Source organism: Schistocerca americana, chromosome 1, assembly GCF_021461395.2.
Source record: "Schistocerca americana isolate TAMUIC-IGC-003095 chromosome 1, iqSchAmer2.1, whole genome shotgun sequence".
Lineage (NCBI taxonomy): Eukaryota > Metazoa > Arthropoda > Insecta > Orthoptera > Acrididae > Schistocerca > Schistocerca americana.
Window position 1 is genome coordinate 1,242,759,753 of NC_060119.1, and position 12,071 is coordinate 1,242,771,823.

The 12,071-nt window shown below is 42.8% G+C and overlaps 1 protein-coding gene across 1 annotated transcript in view; it reads right to left on the minus strand.

The window, feature by feature from the left end:
- The window catches only part of LOC124598534 (Down syndrome cell adhesion molecule-like protein Dscam2), a 394,502-nt gene that overhangs the window by 338,566 nt on the left and 43,865 nt on the right, over nucleotides 1–12,071 (minus strand). The gene's annotated exons all lie outside the window — the stretch shown is intronic.

Sequence of the window (12,071 nt, forward strand, 5' to 3'; positions counted from 1 at the left end):
GCTAGATCCGGCAACTCATCATTTCCGTCGGAACTGCTACTACACACGTCCGAACTGTTTCATGGCTAGGCTCCGACTCCGCTCTGGAATACTCAAGTCTTCTTTACCAGCAGAGAAAGGCGCGCGAAGAATATTGCTTTACCATTGGTCATTTTACTCAACAGCCAATAGCAAAACAACATTCTCTCGCGCCAGTCCGCGCTTTTCATCAATAACCAATCGCAAAATAGTAAACCTAACGACTGCACTTTTTACCGACGTAATTATCTAATATGCTGAAGTTTTGTTTATGCATAAAGTTATATACTGTTGTTATTTATACCTGAATTAACTTTCCCTTTACCATAAACTTACGTTACAAATCTATTCTACAAAAACCCCCTTTGTCCACTTCCATACTTCTTCGAAATGTTCCCACACTAAATCCCACTACATAACTCGTTAAACAATTATCTTCATATTAACCTTAAACCACACTGACGCATCATTAATACTGCTAAAACACATTTATAACATTTTACATGCACAAAAAGACATAATAACACTTTATGAAACTACTAGAACAGTTTATGAAGAACATTCTATTACTTTAGTGTACTCTAGTGGGCACAATCGAAACTAAATCACAGTCCCCTATCCAATACTGTCCTCTGTCGGCTGATACATAAACTACGTGCGCGTCCAGTCTCGCGTCACCATCTGTCACTATCCAGCTCTGACACGCATCTCCCACTTAACCGCCTGCAAGACAGGATCGGTATACGGCGCTACGCCTGACTGTCATTTTCTCATCAACCTTGAACAATGTGTCCCAGGTATCTCATTTATGCCCCCGCTCGCGGTCTCCACGATGCAGTCATAAGCATGTGGTTTGAAACGTATCTTTCTACTCACCAAGTTGACACTGGATTCATTACGACCTGTGGTAGGCTTACGCAAGTCTCAAGTAGCTTCTACTAGTCGTCTGATCTTCAGCTGACAACAGGGATGAAGTCGGCGATGACGCGAAATCTGTATTTCAGCTACCATGTGACCCAACACTTCCTTTTTTTTAAAAGCAGGTCGGTTTCATTCAGGATTCCAATAAACCCTATTAGTCCCTACTCTTTTGGCTACAGACTCCTAGTTTTCAGCATAATCCCCGTTCAGCACGGCAGCCTTAAGCCGTCGGCACACGGACCGTGCTGTCGAACGTTAACGTTGAGCGTGCTGGGTTCAACGTGCTGCTGAACGCTCAGGAACGATGCGACTTATGCATACGGTACGTGGGCCCCAACGTGGTATACGCTATCGCAACGCACTCCAGCGGCAGTTGAGGGAAGTTTCTAGTTCGTAAATCACACTGTTTACTCAACTGGCGCGCGTAAAATTCCCACGTTAGCTCTATTAAAAAGCACATTTCCTCCGCCGGCCGAAGTGGCCGTGTGGTTAAAGGCGCTGCAGTCTGGAACCGCAAGACCGCTACGGTCGCAGGTTCGAATCCTGCCTCGGGCATGGATGTTTGTGATGTCCTTAGGTTAGTTAGGTTTAACTAGTTCTAAGTTCTAGGGGACTAATGACCTCAGCAGTTGAGTCCCATTGTGCTCAGAGCCATTTGAACCGTTTGAACCACATTTCCTCCATCGTCCAGGAAAAGGAAAGTTCCATGTCCAGTCAATAAGGACACAGGCGTATAAAAGTTCCATTACAAACAGTGCGGGACAAATTTGGAATACTTCTCCGCACGAGATAAACATTATTTCGTCATTCCCACATTTTAGTAAAACCCCAAGGTCAGTTTACTTGATCACTGTTCCTACCCAGTAGCAGAATCTTTGCAACACGTGAATTACGAAGCGTAAAAGAAAAAGGAGCAAAATATCTTTATACAAGTAGCGCAAGCTGTCCTGTAGATTAAGCCGATCGAACAAAGTCACCCCTCAAAAAAGCTCAACTTATAGTAGTATATACTTATATTAAGCTAATAATAAAGTATCAGAACCTAATAAATACGTGAATGTTTGGAAAAAAATTTGGAAATGTCGAAAAGCGAACCACCGCCCTTATAAGTAACTCAAGACAGGTAGCGTGACTCTACTCATTACGCCAAACCAACAGTACACCCAAGGCATCACATTATGTTACTCCTTGTCGAAAACCTTAATCGTAGATATGTTACTAATTGAAATTTAATTATAACAAATTGTACCAAGAACAATGCATTTTAGGTCGATCTTCAATGTGTCGCTGCCTTCAAATAGCCTGCTCTCATAATACGCAAGTTACAATAATTCTTTTGCCACAAATACGATGTTTCTCATTATTTTATTGGAACGAATCACACAGTTAACAACGGGTTTTCCAGTGATTCTCAAATTGTTGGTGCTCAGAAACGGCATATATACATACAGGCTTGAAATGAAAGCCAATATGGCGCCTCGCAAATCTGTACTGAAGGGAGAAGGCGTTCGTGTGACGTAGGTGGCGCTGTGCCATCTCATTGGTCGACGCTCAGACGCACGCTCAGAATATCTGACATGCCAGATACTGCTGTGCACGTTCGGAAAGACTCCCGAACGTGCTGTTCAACGCTATGACGTCAGAAACTCGGCACGCTCAACGTTCGCGTCCACGGTCCGTGTGCCGACGGCTTTAGGCTACCTTAGCGGGAGGGAATATGTGCTCATATGGTAGCACTACTGGTGGATGTCAGACCCAACGTCTTACTGCATAAATAATCTCCCCATCATACATATACTGCTTCCCGCAGAGTGCATCCTTCATTGGGCCAAACAGATGGAAGTCGGAAGATGCGGGCTCCAGGCTGTAGGGTAGTTGAGGAGGAACAGTCCAATCAAGTGTCATAAGCTCCTCTCGGATGTACAAACTTGTGTGAGACTTTTCGTTGTCATGGAGAACGAGAAGCGCGTTTGGATTTTTGTGGCGACGGACGCGCTGAAGCCGTGTCTTCAGTTTCGGCGTGCGGCAGATTGAACAGGTTTTGCGCCATCTTGTTGCGATGATAACAGACGCCTCACCCAACGGCTCGCCGTGCTTTTGTTCACTCCCACTTCTCCGTAGACAATCTGCAAGCTCCTGTGAACATCTATGATGCTCCAGTTTTCCGCCAGAAGAAACTGGATGACAGCACACTCCTCAGAACGCACCTCCAAAACAGACGCCATTTTGAAAGCTACGTATAGCATCGCCAGCTATCGGAACTTCATGTAACTATAGGGGCTGAAGCAGGAATATTCCACAGTCCCCCACAACAAATTCCGCATTTTTAAACCGAAACTGGCCGAGAACAAAATGCGGTGCATTACTTATTTAACGCCCCTCTTATTTTATACACAGGCGCATGAAGACAGGAAAATATTTTTCTGAAAAATCATCACCCGAAAGGATCTTTCACTATGCAGCGGAATGTACACTGAAATGAAACTTTCTGACACATTAAAACTGTATTCGAACTGGGAATCTTACCTTCCGCGGGCACGCTATCCAGACAAGACTCACCATCCACTCTCACAGCTTCAACCATAGGTAACAGTAGCACTAAAGATGTATCATCGACTCGTACTGACTTGTTTCAGCTGAGATCGTAGACAGCTACGAGAGGCCTTTGAAAAGTCCGTGCAATAATAAAAACTACTCTCGTGTTTGAGGTAATCCTTTATTATTTTTCGACGTAGTCTCCTTTTAGACTTACACAGTTCGTCCAACACTGTTCTAATTTGTTGATCCCTTCCGAATAATAGGAATTGTCCAAGTCTGCAAAATAGCTATTAGTTGCTGCAATCACATCCTCATTTGAATGAAATCTTTGTCCCGCCAGCCATTTCTTCAAATTGTGGAACAAATAGTAGTCCGAGGGAGCCAAGTCTGGAGAATAGGGGGGATGTGAAACGAGTTGGAAGCGTACGTCCGTTAATTTTGTGACCGCAACTGATGAGGTATGTGCTGGTGCGCTGTCGTGATGAAAAAGGAATTTTTTTGCGGTCCAATCGCCGGCGTTTTTCCTGCAGCTCGGTTTTCAGACAGTCCAGTAACGATAAATAATATGCACCTGTAATAGTTTTACCCTTTTCCAGATAGTCGATCCCTTGCGAATCCCAAAAGACACTCGCCATAACCTTTCCGGTCGAAGGAATGGTCTTGGCCTTTCTTTGGTGCAGATGCTCCCTGGGTAACCCATTGTTTAGATTGTTGTTTGGTATCAGGAGTATAGTACTGTATCCATGTTTCATCCACAGTTACGAAACGACGCATAAAGCCCTGCCGATTCTTCCTGAACAGCTGCAAACCATCCTTAGAACACTTCACATGATTCGGTTTTTGGTCAAGAGTGGGCAATCACGGAAACCATATTGCGGGTAGCTTTTTCATGTCCAAATGTTTATGCAAAATATTATGTACCCGTTCATTCGAGATGCCCACAGCACTAGCAATCTCACGCACCTTAACTCTTCTGTCATCCATCACCATATCACAGATTTTATCAATGATTTCTGGAGTCGTAACCTCCACAGGGCGCCCAGAACGTTCAGCATCACTTGTGTCCATATGGCCACTCCGAAAATTATGAAACCACTTATAAACTGTTCTACTCGAAGGTGCAGACTCACCGTAATGTTTATCAAGCTTCTCTTTAGTCTCCTGAGGCGTTTTGCCTTTCACGAAGTAATGTTTAATCACCACACGAAATTCTTTTTCGTCCAATTTTGGACTATCACTCGACTTCCTTGATTCACACGAATGCTAAACACGAAGAAATAGACCAATATGGCTGAAACATGGTGTGCTTTCTTTCCAAAGATGCTACTAACTAAAAATGACCTCGATACGCGCCGGTGGTGCCATATGTCGGACTTTGCACGGACGTTTCAAACGCCCCTCGTATGTCAGACTTTGACCATATTATGAACCCATGTCTCTCCATAATTTTAATATACGTCTCCATATTAGATGGGTAGATCACATAAGTAATGAGGAAGTATTGAATAGAACTGGGAGAAGAGGAGCTTGTGGCACAACTTGACTAGAAGAAGGGATCGGTTGGTAGGACATGTTCTGAGACATCGAGGGATCACCAATTTAGTATTGGAGGGGAACGTGGAGGGTAAAAATCGTAGAGGGAGACCAAGAGATGAATACACTAAGCAGATTCAGAAGGATGTAGGCTGCAGTAGGTACTGGGAGATGAAGAAGCTTGCACAGGATAGAGTAGCATGGAGAGCTGCATCAAACCACTCTCAGGACTGAAGACCACAACAACAACAACAACATCTGTCATTATTCATGACAGATTTTCTCCATCACACAAACCTTCAATGTACTCCATACGAATTTACAACTATGTTTCTGCATTTAATAGAGGTTGCCTTACCACCTTCTATTTCTCAATTGTCTTATTTGACTTTCCATCCGTTCTGATTTATCCTGATAACAGCGTCTGTAATTTTACCTAAAATCTGTCCTCAGCTTCCTATCTAACTTCTCTTTCATCAGTAAGCCGAGTATTCCCCTGATAATCCGTGACTTCTGTCTTGTTCCACTGCGGCTAAGGTGTCCTTTCTTGTGTTAATTATTTCGTTATTGCATTCCCCTCGTCTTCACTTAGGTAACTGAGAACTGTCACGGAGAATTTCCACTTTATGTTATTAATTCGTAAATTTCCAACACAAACAGTTTCTCACCCTCTTTAATTTCAACATACGTAAATCGCTTCAACCTGAAGTTTCACAGACGTTAGTGTATTATGTAAACGCTCTAGAAGATGGGAAATCAGCAACATAACAGACTACCTTGAAATCCCTGTTAGATCTCACTGGGACGCTGTGTCACGCTGTTGCTGTAAAAAGTGAGGAATCAAGACTACAGTTTAATATGTCGACGACGACAAGGATTGTCTTAAGCATCTTAAGGGAACTGTGGGAAACCTAAATCTGGATACGGGATAGCGATTTGAACCAACGACCACCAAAATGCGAGACCAGTTTCGTAAAAACGGAGACAAAACCGCTGCGTGTGTTATCACTGCCTTTAGAGATATGTCTGGTGCCTGAAGCGTAAATTAGACGAGTGTTGGTGGAAGCAGCACACAAACCAAGTTCCCCTGAACGCAGACGAGTGAAGTGAGATCGGCATGTAATTAATTATCGCAGGAGCAAAGAGGGCAAGTAAGGGTCTGGTGTTGTACTACAGTTGCCAGAGTTAAAGCGCGGATGCTGCGGCTGTTCATGCAATACCACACTTCTGTCCCAGCAGTCTAGCAAACGAACGAGCGGCGATTTAATATGTGCAGAGCTCGGGGCATCGGAATCCAATAGCAGTCCGAGGGGTACCTGGCGAACTGGCATGTGGCCACAGAGGCTGTGATTAAAATCTGTCCACGCCGTAATGTCTGACAGGTGGGTGAGAGCGGCTGTGTCAGAAACTTTGATGGCTTTGCTATCTCAAAGATACTCTTGGTTCGTACACTTTTATTCTTTGTTGTTACTTTCCCTTCCAGAAATCAATTGCTTATCGTGAGTATAATGCTTCTTATCTCTGTTGTGTTAATAAATAATAAAAATGATTTGGTCCTACACAAAGACAAACAATCATAAATCGTCTATCCACTTGTTCACTTACTATTAACGAGCTTAACCAACTCTGAAAGCTATTAGTTATTGATTTCACAGTGTCTTGCCAGGTACGAGGGGCTTTCAAAAAGTAATGCAACACATTTTTTTCTGGAAGTAGGTTGCTAGTATTTAGGATTCTCATACACCACGTTATTCTCCACTCTTTTGGCTACGAAACGTATTTTTCAACACAATCTCGGTGAAATGCGACGGCCTTAGGCCACCTTACTTGGAGAGCCAGTATGGCCGCATGGTACCAGTCTACTGGTCGACATCGGAGTCAACGTTTTGATGCATCAGTAAACTCCCAATTGTCCATGTGCTGCTTCCCATGGAGTGCATCCGTCATTGGCCAAACAGATTGGAGAAGAATAGAGGTCCGGGCTGTAGGGTGGATGAGCGGGTACACACTTTGAGTACCCCAACTGGTGGAAGAGTGTGTCAGCACCAGATGTTGGTTTGATTGTGGTCCATCGACCACCTCGAATGAGAGTGTCTGCACGTTCCAGCATTACAGGAGTGACAGCTGTGTGTGTTCGGCCGGCACGCGGAAGATTGAACAGCTTTGCGCAGCCTTGTTCCGATTATGACAGGCGCCTCTCCCAACGACTCACCATGCTTTTGTTCACGGCCATGTCCCCGTAGACGTTCTGCGAACGGCTATGAATATCTTAGATGCTCTGTTTTTCCACCAAAAGAAGCTCAGTGGCAGCTCTCTGCTTTGAACGTACCCCTATTACAGACACCATTTTGAAGGCTTCGTATGGGGCTGAAGGGGAATATTGCACGATGTCCCACAAAAAATTCCTCATTTTTTGAACTTAAATTGTCCGAGAAAAAACTTGTTGCATTAATTATTGAACGTCCCTCGTCTTTCTCTCTGGGTTTTAGCTTTCCAGTTCCTCACAATTAGGAGATTTATGCCTTGAGTTACGCTGCCAAAGAAGCCAAGCATAGGTCTTCTGAAAAGACTTCGTTTTCTTTACGGCGTTTTGCACTGACCTCTGAATACGTGTGCAGTCCAACGGACTCTTCGTTATTTTGAGCTTCTAAATCCTTTTCAGAACTGTTTATTTTGGCATGCTAGCTGTAGGAAACTCCTTTATTCAAATACTACCAGGTTTGGTCGAAAAGTTTGTTGTGGTCTGGTGTTTGTCCAAAAATGTTTGAAGAAAAACATCAGATATAGCAATTGAGGCACATCATGATTTTTAGAAAAGGCAAGGAAGTCTCGTAGCTTTAGCTTTGGACATGTCTGTCTCTCCATGTAAATCATAGACTTTGTTAGTTGTTTGTATTCTGCTGAGGTTTAATTTTGGATTCCTCCAAATATCTTTCTCAAAATTCTCACTTCAAAGACTTTTAGTTTCACCTCTTCTGATTTTGTTAATGTCTAAGTTTCACAATGGTAAGACCAGGTGTTATCAGAGTTTTAGGTGTGTATCATAGAATTTGGTGATTCAAATTTACTTTTTATTATATGCAGCAGTACAAATTAAGACATTGTTTGACAACCAGAGGCTTCCTTTGCCAGAGATTATCTGGCTGTTTATCAAGGAGTTCCTTGCGGGGTGGAGGAGTGGCTATGTACGTAAAAAACAGTATTCCATTTGAGTCCATAGATGTATCACGACACTGCACTGAACAGATATTTGAATTCTGTGCAGGGGAAGTTGCATTTAGTGAAACTAAACTTATAATTGTTGTTGTTTATAGGTCCCCTAACTCCGACTTCAGAGCATTTCTGCTCAAGCTAGAGAGGGTTCTTGATTAACTTTGTAGGAAGTACCAGATAATATTTATATGTGGTGACTTCAATATTAATTTTGTATATGATGGTGCAAGAAAAAGGATGTTGGTAGGTGTCCTAAATTCATATGATCTGATGCAGACTGTGTTTCTTCCAACTAGGACGCAGGGGAACTTCAGCAAAGCCTTAGACAATACTTTTATTCGTTCTTCATTACTAGATGGGCATTCTGTTAGTAGACTCGTGAATGGTCTTTCAGACTATGATGCACAAATTTTAACACTAAAAGGCTTCTGTTAGTAGACTCGTGAATGGTCTTTCAGACTATGATGCACAAATTTTAACACTAAAAGGCTTTTGTACCGTACTCAAACAAATGTCACATATAATTACAAACTATGAAGGAAAGTTAATCCAACAGCAATAGAGAGTTTTTAAAATCTTGTCAAGGAACAGAGTGGCAGGATGTTTACAGTGCCAATAACATAGATGATAAATAGAATGCTTTCCTCAACACGTTTCTCATGCTCTTTGAGAGTTGCTTTCCATTAGAACGTCCTAAACGGGGTACTAGCAGTAATAGGCAGCCCAGGTGACTGACTAGTGGGATAAGGATATCTTGTGGAATAAAACAGGAGTTATATCAAAATGTTAGAAGTAGTCACAATCAAGCTACAGTATAGTAAGGTGCTTAAAAATGTTATTAGCAAGGAAGTGTCTGGTCATCAACACAAGGTCGAGGATATAAAGTCAGTTCGCAGTAAAAATATTTCTGTTACTGATAAATCATATATATGTACAGTATTTAACAATCATTTTCTGAGCATTGCTGGTGAATGAAGTAAAAATTAAGTTTCTACAGGGAATCATATAACTTTCTTGCAAATGCCTTTCCGAGATTTATGTCTGAAATACTCCTCTGTGATACAAACAAGGGGGAGATTGAGTCAATGATTAAAATCACTGAAGACTAAGGACTCTCATAGTTATGATGGATTGTCTAGCAGAATATTAAAGTACTACGCTGCATAGTTAAACATCACATACTACGCTGCACATTTTAGCCCTGTATTTAGCCATATTTGTAATTTTTCCTTTAGGAATGGTCGGTTTTCTGAACGTTTAAAGTACTCGGTAGTAAAGCCGCTTTATAAAAAGGGATATAGGAATAGTGTAGATAATTTTAGATCTATTTCTATGCCATCAGCGTTTGCAAAAGTTATTGAATGGCTATGTATGTAAGGAAAATTGATCATTTTATATCACACGATTTGCTATCAAATGTACAACTGAAAAAGCTATATTCTCTTTCCTCAGTGAGGTACTGGTTGGGTTAAACAAAAGGTTTCCAACGCTAGGCATTGTTTTTGATTTAACTAAGGCATTCGATTGTGTTGATCACAAAATATTGCTCCAGAAGTTGAAACCATTACGAAATACAGGGAGTAGCTCACAATTGGTACACCTCTTACTTTAGCAACAGACAGCAAAAGGTCATTATTCACAACGTTGATAATGGCTGTGATGTGGGGTCTGAGTAGGGTACAGTCAAGGGGGTGTGCCCCAGGGATCAGTGTTGGGACCACTCCTGTTCCTTATTTATATAAATGATATGCCCTATAGTATTACAGCTAACTATAAAATATTTCTGTTTGCTGATGACACTAACTTGTTAGTAAAGGATGTTGTGTGCAGCATTAGCTCGGTTTCAAATAGTGCAGTTCGTGACCTAAGTTCATGGCTTGTAGAAAATAAACTAATGCTAAATCACAGTAAGACTCAGGTTTTACAGTTTCTAGCAATTCAACAAACCATGACATTTCAATTTCACAGAATGGGCATATGATTAGTGAAACTGAACAATTCAAATTTCTAGGTGTTCAGATAGACAGTAAACTGTCGTAGAGAGCCAACATTCAGGATCTTGTTTATAGACTTAATGCTGTCATTTTTACTATTCGCACGGTATCTGAAGTGAGTGATCGTTCGACACGAAAATTAGTCTACTTTGCTCATTTTCATTCGCTTATGTCGTATGGTATTATATTCTCGGGTAATTCTTTCCATTCTAAAAAGATATTTTTGGTTCAGAAACGGGCGGTTGGGGCAATAGGTGATGTACGTCCACAAACCGCTTGTCGACCCCTGTTCACGAGTCTGGATATTTTGACATTGGTCTCTCAATATATATATATTCCTTACTGTCATTACTTGTTAGCAATATTAGCTTATTCCCAAGAATAAGCAGCTTTCACTCAGTTAATACTCGTCAGAACCCAAACCTGCATTTGTCTAGGACTTCCTAAACTCTTGTGCAGAAAGGTGTGCAGTATACTGCTGCGTCGATCTGCAATAAGCTACCACAAGAACTGAAAAATTTTAGCAGCAATCCACGCGCTTTCAAATTGAAACTGAAGAGTTTCCTCGTGGGTCACTGCTTCTACTCTGTCGAGGAGTTCCTTGAAAAATTAAGCTGATTGTTATCGTATTGTTGATTGCGTTTACTTAAACTTGTGTACTGTCTTTTTTCGTGTTCATAAACTTTTATTTTTATCTGTTATTGCTTTTATGTTGTAATTTCATGTACTGACACGTTACATGACCTTAGAGATTTGCTCCTCAATTCGGTCCTACGGAACGTGACGTGTAAATAAGAAAAAAAAAAAGGAAACGCCCTCGATTGTCACGGTCGTAGTTATTATTTCGATTGCGTCAGTTTTTTTATCGAACGACGGGCAGTCAACATTTTTGATTATCGCCTTGTAAATAGAGCTAGGTACGCAAGGTACGTGTGTACAGTCCGACGCATGCAAACAGAAAATAACTTCCGAATTTTTGTCGGTGGAGTTCGGTTCTATCTCGTATAACGCCAGGCGTACGAAGAAGAAGGAGAAATGACGGGCACAGCGCTACACGCAATTTCCAGTTACGACCTCCTTTTACTCCCAGGTGCTGGCGAAAGGTCGTTTCATCGAGGGGGCCTCCACCAATCTCTGTATTCTGCTGATGTAGGCGCCAGCCATTTACGACCGGAAAGGACGAGACGCTTTCAACTGTTTCAGCGCCAACGGAAACTTTGGGCTGACGACGCGGCGTTTGGGGTAACCCGTCTGTGTCTTTCTCTATTCGCGCCGTCCGTGTTCCGCTATTCCGCATTCCGTATTCCGACCCATGTTTACGCACACGCCCAGAAAGGATGTATGAGACCGGCGCTGTGTATACGCACTATTTAACCTAACGAGATTGCACGCGGCTGTAAAGTTGTCGAGTGACGACTGATGCGCAGCGACAGATAACTGCCGCTGTTCCCCGCTTTCGTCCCCTTCCGTGTTTGTGTGTGTGTGTGTGTGTGTGTGTGTGTGTGTGTGAGAGAGAGAGAGAGAGAGAGAGAGAGAGAGAGAGAGACAGAGACAGAGAGCTGGAGAGACGGGTGGGAGGACGGGATGCGACGAATGGGCGGGACGTTGATCGCGCCGCAGCCTCGCTCGGGAGCGGTCGTTGCCTCCTCCCATTAAGTTAGGGAGTCTCCGCTGGGATCTGACGCTTCTGGAGTGCCGCTATCACGTACGAAGCCCTCGGAAGCACTTCAGGGCCGCCGACATCGCCTCCCATCACACTTCCCCTCCCGGCAGGCTACCACCGTGCGAGCAGTGTCTCACTGTAGCGACGTGGAGGTGCCGCAACTGTTTGGGCAGGTGCTTACTTTGTAGCAT